We start from the raw sequence: 8,915 nt of genomic DNA on the forward strand, positions 1-8,915 counted from the left end.
AATACATTTAAATGGTAATTATTAAATTTTCACTTTCAATCTTCCATTGCGGTGCATTTTTGCATTTTCCTGTCCCTTTCCTTTGAAAATAGATACAGAGATCAAGCTGATATTTCTACTTTAAATCTAGAATTGTGTTCCAAACATGAGTACCAGATTTTGTCCCAATGTCTCAGTTTTCAAGGAAATATTGCATTAAAAATAGATAAATATAAAAAGAGTGAATCCCAAATAAATGAGTTTAAATGAAAAGCATAATTTTGTCAGACCAATAAGCTTGTTTGCAAAGAACAGGTCCTGCTTTCTGAAAGCTCGATATGTGACAATTCACTTATCTGAATATGAATAATTATGCCCAAACATTGCTACACACATGGCTAATTCAGATATCCAAACAGCCAGAGTTTGCCCACTTCCTTACTTGTTTCTGCTTTGCTGGTTGGCGGCAGTCATTTTCAGGCAAAAACCATGGAGAGAGGGAAGGGGGAGAGAGAGATCGGATAAATCAGAGAGTGGGATAGATAAGGCAAATAAGTTTTTCCATTGTCTCTCTTTTGCTGGTTGGCTGCAGCCATTTCAGGAAGAAACTACATTAGGAGAGGGGAGAGAGATCACAGATTAGGAATGTTCCCATAGGAAATAATAGAAATTGTCAGCTTGTTATCCGAACACTTGTCTAACAAACAATGTATTGGAAACACACTGTTTTTGGAACTTGGGACCTGCATGTACTCAGAAATAAGTCTCATTGAGCTGAGTGGATTTACTGCCGTGTAAATGTGCCTAGGACTGAGCCTAAGTCCCATTACTTTCAATGAGTATGTCAAACCATTTCTCTGGTCAAATAACATTATTATTTATAAGATAGACAATGCAACCATCTGCTTGTCTTTGGACACAAATTTGTCTATGTGGATTTTCAATCACAATTCCATTCAGGGCTCGTATTTCTGAAAGAATGTAGAACCCTTAAAGCACAAATCTGAGGCATATAATACCAATTTATTGAATGTCAGTGCATACTGACCTCCTATTACAAACACTGGCAGATGGCCACTGCTTCAGTGCTCAAGAATGGTCTGAATAGCAAATCAAGAAGTGACTTAGCTTGGTGTTGCGTGTGTGTGTGTTGTGTTTGCCTCATCACCATCGCCCATAGCAACACTCATTGGTATCTATATGAACATGGTGACCAGTTCCTTTGCAGCACAACAAAACTATTGGAGGTCCCATGGATACCATATCCTGCTCTGTCAAATCTACCAAGGATCAAGGCTGGCCTGCTGGTGGGAAGAGAGAAGCACATTGGCTGCTTGGCAGAAGTCCTAAGAAAGGAAGCAGCAGCATTAGCCAGTTTCCCATCGGAGCCATGAAAGGCGGCAAAGAATGGTAGTGGTAATTATTTTCATCAAGCGGCTACAGTCCTCAGTCTCACAGAAGGAAGCCCGTGACTAACTACATCCCTAAACTGGTCCCTTCATCTATAGTGCGAGCACATCTTAGCCCCGAAGCAGCCCAGTAGCGAGAGCATACATTAATCTGAGCGCTGACCTTTTCCTAAATGCTTTCCATTGTTAATGCTTTCTTAACTTCATTGCCACCAACTTCTTCAAAGATTCCACAGAGTTAATGTTTCCATTCCTTTTCATTTGTTGGTAATGATGACCAGGCTCTACACAGCTGTGAGGAGCTGAAAGGAACAAGGATAAACATTGCCCACTGTTCTCTTATCTCTGTTCATTCTTTGGCACGGAAGTGGGCCTGTACAGTATGTTGCTGTTCAGAGGATGTGGTGACATTTTCCTTCCATCACTGAAAAAGTTCTTTACAAAGCAAGTTCTCTCCCTCGCTCTCTCTCTCTCTTAAAAAATACAATTTCCTTCAGTGAAAAGCCAGCCCAGTTTTTCCTTGGCATAATGTACATGGCTGCACACTCAAAACATATCACAGACAAATGGCTAGATCATGCTGAATTATTTTACGATTCAATTATCCCAAGGTAGCCAGGGTTCATCTGCCGTCATGATGAGCTAATGCTACTTGTCTTTCTTTCAAGCACGTAGATTTATTCTCAGCTGAAAGGTAGCTGTTGCATTGTTGTGAAGATCTACTTGTACGGACAAAGCACACACCCTCCAACGTTCCTCAGATGAAAACAGGGACATTTCTCTCTCACTGCCCCCAACTGACCCTCCCCAGCCACCCATTTTTGTGTGTGCCCACCCCCACAGAACATTTCCAATCAGATGAAGGGCAAGTGCCATGACCATGACATCAACAGGACACAGTGCGCATGCCCTCTTAACCCCTTAATCCCGATTTGATTTCATTTTATTCTTTGGTGGATTTACAAGAAGAAAAACACACACCAATAAATAAATTTTAGAAATGGGCAAGATTGGACATGGGCACACAAAGCAATTATTATTATAAAAAATCAAGACTCCTTGCTACATGTCACTATTTCAACCACTCAGATACTCTTATACTTTGATAATTATCATTGTGTATGTGTGTGTGTATTGCATTCTGTTAAAATAGGTTTCTCAGTGTAGTGGACAAACAAATACAGTGGTACCTCGGGTTAAGTACTTAATTCGTTCTGGAGGGATGTTCTTAACCTGAAACTGTTCTTAAGCTGAAGCACCACTTTAGCTAATGGGGCCTCCTTCTGCTGCCGTGCCGCCAGAGCACAATTTCCGTTCTCATTCTGAAGCAAAGTTCTTAACCCGAGGTACTATTTCTGGGTTAGCGGAGTCTGTAACCTGAAGCGTATGTAACCTGAAGTGTATGTAACCCGAGGTACCACTGTAGATGCACCATGAATCCCACTGCAGAATTCTGTTATTGATAGGATTTCTTACAGAGTGGCCAAAATCCAAAATGGAACATTTCTCTCTGTTTAATTTGTTTCCCCTTTTGTGTGATTTTTTTTTTTTAACAATTTGGCAGCAAGTGAAGAGAGGTTTCCCAGTGTTCTAATTAAAAGCAGTTTCTGAAAGGTTAATCTAATAAATTACAAGATATAGGATTTCACTCTAGTTCTGGATAGTTACGTGAAATTAAAAAAAACCCACAGAGAAAAGCAAAGCCAATAGGCCAGGTACGTTAGTGTCTCTCCACTTTTGCTTACCACATGTGGTTTTCCCCAGCATACATGTTCTCATCATTTAAAAATTGGATCGCTGTTTGGACTGCCTGGTAGTGGTTTAGGCACTCGGCAGCCAGGTTTCTTTGGAACTGTGTTAGGATTGTGATCCGTATTACAAATTTAGCAAACACATTCAAATATACCATATGTTTTCTGTATGATTTGCTCCCCCTCCCCATTTATTTTACTAACTCACATTGTCTTTAGATACTTATTGTTACTTAATTATGTTACTTAAAACATGGGATCTGTTATTATTAACAGTTGTAGCACACTGGATGTTGAATTTGTATTATATATCATTTATTCATTCATTTTGTGAAACACCTTCCATAATATATCTCCCAAGGGTGATATATGTTCCATCTTTAGAAACAGCAAAAATGCTTTTGAAAATAGTATAAGAACAACCAAGTACAGGCACGAAAACAACACAGAACGAGACCCAAAGCAATGACCTTTCCGTCTACTTGGAAAAGCTTGTTGAAACAAAAACATTTTCAATTGTTTCCGGAGCATAGAGATAGTGGGAGCCTGTCATATCTCAACGGAACTGCTGCTCCACAGAACAGCAGTAGCCAACTTTGAAAGTCCTGCTCTGAGTTGCTGTAGAGAGGGCTTCTGATATTTTAGGGACTTTACAGGAGACAATCTCCAGCAGAATGCAGTGACCTTGATTGACAGCCAGTGCAAATCCCACGAAAAAGATGTTATCATGTGCTGACGGCAGTTTGCCCATCACAAGCAACCTTGCTTCCACGTTCTGTACATTCTTGTTGAGATATGGAAATGGTTTAGAGATTTCTGCTAAAATACGAAGCAGTATAGTTATATGGCATCCTACACAACATATATTTTTGCATACAGCAGCCCCCTAGACAGCAGATGCTGTGAGCCGGGAATGTTGGGAAGGTATTGTAGGAGAAAATTGTGAGTGCCATACAACCTGTGCTATCAACCCTACACTAGCCTGCTGCCCCATCACCAGTGCTGATTCAGCTACCAGTCCAATCGGAAGGGGGACACACATTGTCTTGTCATTTTACCCTAGTGACAAAATGTCCTGAGTTAGCCCTGCACATATCACTTTGCAACGGGAGTGGGGAACCTGCAGTTTTCCATATGTTGCTGGATTACAGATCTCACCACCCCTATTGACCATGCTGACCCGGGTGGAGGAAAGGTCGAATCCAGCAACACATCTGGAGGGCACCAGGTTCCCCATCCCAGCTTTTTACAACATGCATGTGTGGTTGCATTTCCATTCTGCTCATTGCCAAGTATTTTCAATGGACATTTAGCTGATTTTTACAAGAGACAAATAGTTCAGATATTGTACCTGAAGGTGCAGAAGGGGAAAGGGAAATTGCTCCCCCCCCCCCCCGGGACGACTAACCTTCTTATCATTTTCTAGCTCTCTTCTCAATCCTTTCTCCTTTGTCAGCACCTTTCTTGAATTAAAATGCTCAGACCTCCTGAACCCAGGGCTCTAAATGAGGTCTTCCCAGTGCGATCAAAAATGGCACAATTGCTTCCTGAATTTTGAATATAATCCTTATGTTAATTTGCCCAAAATGGCCTTGACCTTTAATGGCATGTTCAACAATGATTTTCAATGTCCTCTGAATCTTAGCACATATTGAAAATTATATTTTGGAGAACAGTCCCCTGCGTCGGACTACCACAGTGTCCCCAAAGCACCTGAAGCATCCAGATAACAATTACATTAAACTGAATAATTGCAAATGATTTGGAGACTAAAATCTTCCATTTCTAATGCTTTTCAGCATAAGGTTCTGTCTGTACGTTCACACCACGGCACACCTGTTGGAGAAAAAGAAGGCTTGGTGCTCCAAGAAGCTAAGGAAGGGCAGCTGCCAAGCAAGGAATCTTGATTTTCAACAGCAGTGGAAGGAAGTTGTCAGGCAAAAAATCCAGTGAACCTGCAGCCGGATACAAGAAGAAGCAGCCTGTTAGGACCATGAGCTCACTGGGAGAGAGGGAATCCACAGGGAAAGGCTTGAGCATGTGGAAGTGTAGGCCTTGCTGTAGTTTGAGTGGCAGCCGTCATTGTCCCACAATGCCACATAAACTGAAAATTACTAGCTCTGCAGTTCAATAGTATCCATATCCAAAATGCATGCTTTACTGGACTGGGATCCAAACAAATGAAATTAAACGTATTATATAAATAGTTAAAAAAGCAAGATGATTGTATTGACAACAGCCAGCAGCAGTACCAACAACAAAGATCTCCCAGCCTTATTAAAATCTAGCAAGTCTAAAAAGTGAAACAGAACACACTCTCGAATGAACAAATACGCAGGCAATTACATACAAAAAGTTGCCGTCGTGGCTGCCAGTATCAAGCCTCAAATCCGAAAATACAGCTGTAGAATAAAGGCTGATTCTGACCATCAAAACCACATTCAATTATCGTATCTATGTTGTTTCTCGCTTTCTGTGGTTAAGAAGCTATTATTAGGCTCCCTTGATTTCTCTGTTGCTTTTTTCGTTTTCGTTTTTAATAGAAAATCTCCAAGTAATGCCTCTATATCACATTCCCAAAAGCAAATATGGGTTGCAGTCTATTTGATTATTAGTTTCCCAGAACACTCTGTCCAGTCCTGTTTTGTTCTCTTTAATATAAAGCACAGACTTTGGCTGAACCCACATGAAGCACTGCCCTAATTCCCGTTCCCCCCCCCCCATGCCAGCAATAATCATGCCACTTACCCAAGACTGCTCTGAGATGCAGAACAATACCCTTAACCAGGATTAAATGGGTGGACACGGAAAACATTTCCTTGAAACACAAACAGGTTCACTCCCTTGTCCTAATGGTTAGAAAATTGCACAGCAAGCCTCTTGTCTGCAGTCAGGTTAACAATCAGTTTAGTTTTTTTCCAGGCTAGATTAGCCACCGAAATGGGAGGAGAGCTGGTAATGAATGTATCTTTAAACAGGTGGAGTAAACACTGGCGCAGGATAAGAAAGTGAGTAGGTTACACAGAGTAAATGGAAGGCAGTACCCAAGAGATCTCTTTTGTCCCTGTTCTTACTCTGATAGAGACTGTTTACTTCAAGGTGTGTGTAGCGTTCTCTGGGATTTTCCTCAAGACGCCAAGAAATGTGACTGAGGTGTGTGACACAGGTGTGTGTAGGTATCTAGGTACAAAGCCGCTCCCAAAGGGCAAACTGTGTGTGTTTTATAGGAGGCTGCTATGTTGTTGTTTTCCAGCCACCTTTAAGCCAAATTACTATTATTAGTATTACTACTACTACTACTACTACTACTACTATTTTGTACCCCACCCATCTGACTGGGTTGTCCCAGCCACTCTGGGCAGCTTCCAGCATGTATACAAACACAGTAAAACATTAAACCTTAAAAAGCTTCCCTATACAAGGCTGCCGTCAGATGTCTCATAAAAGATATAAAATTACTCATCTCCTTGACATCTGCTGGGAGGGCGTTCCACAGGAAGGGTGCTACTACTGAGAAGGCCCTCTGCCTGCTTCCCTGTAGCTTCACTTGCAGTGTGAGAACTGCCAGAAGGCCCTCAGTGCTGGATCTCAGTGTCCAAGCTGAACAATGGCGGTGGAGATGCTCCTTCAGGCATGCAAATCCATTGCAAATGTCTTGCCTTTTATCATCACCAAAGTAAATGTGGAATAAAGTTTGTTATTTAAAGAGCAACATCCATGAAAGATGACACAGGTAAAAAAAGGAGAGAAAGAAAGAGGATGGGGGAGCTAACTACTGGACGGTACCAAGAATGGTGCCATCAAACCACTATTGATTATTTATATTTTAGTCTTATGAGCCACTGTGGCAGGGAATAATTGTGAAGGCAAAACCCCTCACTTGTTGCATTGGGCTAACATCAACAATGTAAGTCACTGTCCATGCTGAATGTGCATTGCAGCACACAGGAACTTCAATGGGACTTAGCACATACCTAACCATATAGGTGTGTTCCTTTTGCCTGGCTTGGGAGAACAGCTTCACACATTACATTAAGTGGGTCAACAAATGTCTGTTGTGTTTGATGGCTTTCATTGATTAAGAACAAAGTGAAGAATTAGCTCACTGTCCTGCAGGTGAAAGCTGATTACGTGTCCTAGAGTGCCTTATATTAGGATGAGGAGCAGAATGACCCACAACTGGCATTTCAGTCAACAGTAGCTGTCTGCCAATATATTGTTCACTACATTGACTCTCCAGCATTGAATTCTGTCTGCAGAGTGAATCAGTGTCGCAGGCTGCACTACCAAGTGACATAAATAAATCCCACCGAAGTTAATAGAACTGAAGCTGTCAAAAGGTGCATGGGATTCTGACTCCAGTCATGCTACTAGTGTGTTGTTGTTGTTGTTTTTACACATTACTCCAGCTAATGAAGCTTTGAGTGCACATCTACCTCATCCCCATGTCTTCTTGGCATGCATAAGGCAAACTTTTCCCGTGCACATCTTATTGAATGTTTGGCAATCTGCATATAACCCGTTTAAGTTCATTAATATTGAAACATCCAAAGTTGCTTTCAAAGCAAAATTGGAAATTATGTCTGGTAAACATCTATGATGATTCTCCCTCCCCACCCCTTTTTGCTGCATTCAAGTTACCTGCTGCTCCTCTGCCCTGAATTTAACACCATTCAGCTTCCTTGCTGAGAGCAAAGAAGTGATCATGTAATCAGTAACTCACAGCAGCATTTTTATATCAGGATTTCTCTTTTTCTTCCCCCCTCCCTCTCTTGAAGCATGTAAAAGGTTCTTTTCTTGTAGGCAGATGGACAGAGCTTGGAGGACTGTGTTTAGTAGAGAGAAACCAGATTTGAAAACTTTTAACAGCCGGCATGGTATCTGGTTCATTTTCTATCAAAATGAGTTCATTATCGTTAATTTCTGCCAACTGCCAATCAGTCCTTCCAATCACATCTCAAATTAGGTTAGTTGGGGGGGAAAGCTTTCTTCTTCAAGACTCCCCCCGTCATAACTCATCATTATTGCACTTCAAGAATCTTCCTAGGAATATTCTTGCAGTATAATATTGCTATAATAGGTAACCAATACAGAATTCCACCCCCACGGATCATTCATTAAGCTTATTAGGCACTTTACGCAACCATCTCAAATTGACCATTAATAGTTAAAATAAGCAAGAATGAGAAACAGGGAACTTTTCTGCAACCATGCCTGTAATGTTTCTGAGTCTGCCCTAAGAGTCCCGATTCCATGATTTTGGGAGTTTCAGTGTACCAACTCTGTAGCAGTTCCAACCTGGTTTTGGCTATTGTTCAGCTTCTCTCAACAGGCTGGACCTGGGCAAGCAAAAATGAAAGATTTTAGTGGTCATCACTCTGTAGTTCTTCAAGGATGTTCAGCAGCACATTCAATGAATATGTATGGAAGTACCGGGGCATTAAACTCTGCCTCCCCAGCGTACTGGCATGACCTGAACGGTTTCATCTGAACACAGTTGTGCACATGGGAGCATTCAAATCAGTGAGCATAGAAGAAGAAGAAGAAGAAGAGTTTGGATTTGATATCCCGCCTTTCACTCCCCTTCAGGAGTCTCAAAGCGGCTAACATTCTCCTTTCCCTTCCTCCCCCACAACAAACACTCTGTGAGGTGAGTGGGGCTGAGAGACTTCACAGAAGTGTGACTGGCCCAAGGTCACCCAGCAGCTGCATGTGGAGGAGCGGAGACGCAAACCCGGTTCCCCAGATTACGAGACTACCGCTCTTAACCACTACA

The 8,915-nt window shown here is 41.7% G+C and overlaps 1 long non-coding RNA gene across 3 annotated transcripts; it reads right to left on the minus strand.

Annotated features, from left to right (window-relative positions):
* Positions 1-245: 245 nt before the first annotated feature.
* On the minus strand, positions 246-6,339 carry LOC309539181. Of its 3 annotated transcripts, none has more exons than XR_014222746.1 (3): positions 5,888-6,339; positions 4,976-5,094; positions 246-1,690 (listed from the first exon to the last, which is right to left on the minus strand). It is a non-coding gene; the product is annotated as an uncharacterized lncRNA (long non-coding RNA). The 3 variants fall into 3 exon arrangements; XR_014222747.1 differs by lacking the exon at positions 5,888-6,339 and adding an exon at positions 5,490-5,768; XR_014222748.1 differs by lacking the exon at positions 5,888-6,339 and having other exon boundaries at positions 246-587; positions 1,552-1,690; positions 4,976-5,768.
* Positions 6,340-8,915: the final 2,576 nt, after the last annotated feature.

The sequence above is a fragment of the Podarcis vaucheri genome (assembly GCF_965113315.1).
Source record: "Podarcis vaucheri genome assembly, chromosome: 8".
NCBI classification, from domain to species: domain Eukaryota; kingdom Metazoa; phylum Chordata; class Lepidosauria; order Squamata; family Lacertidae; genus Podarcis; species Podarcis vaucheri.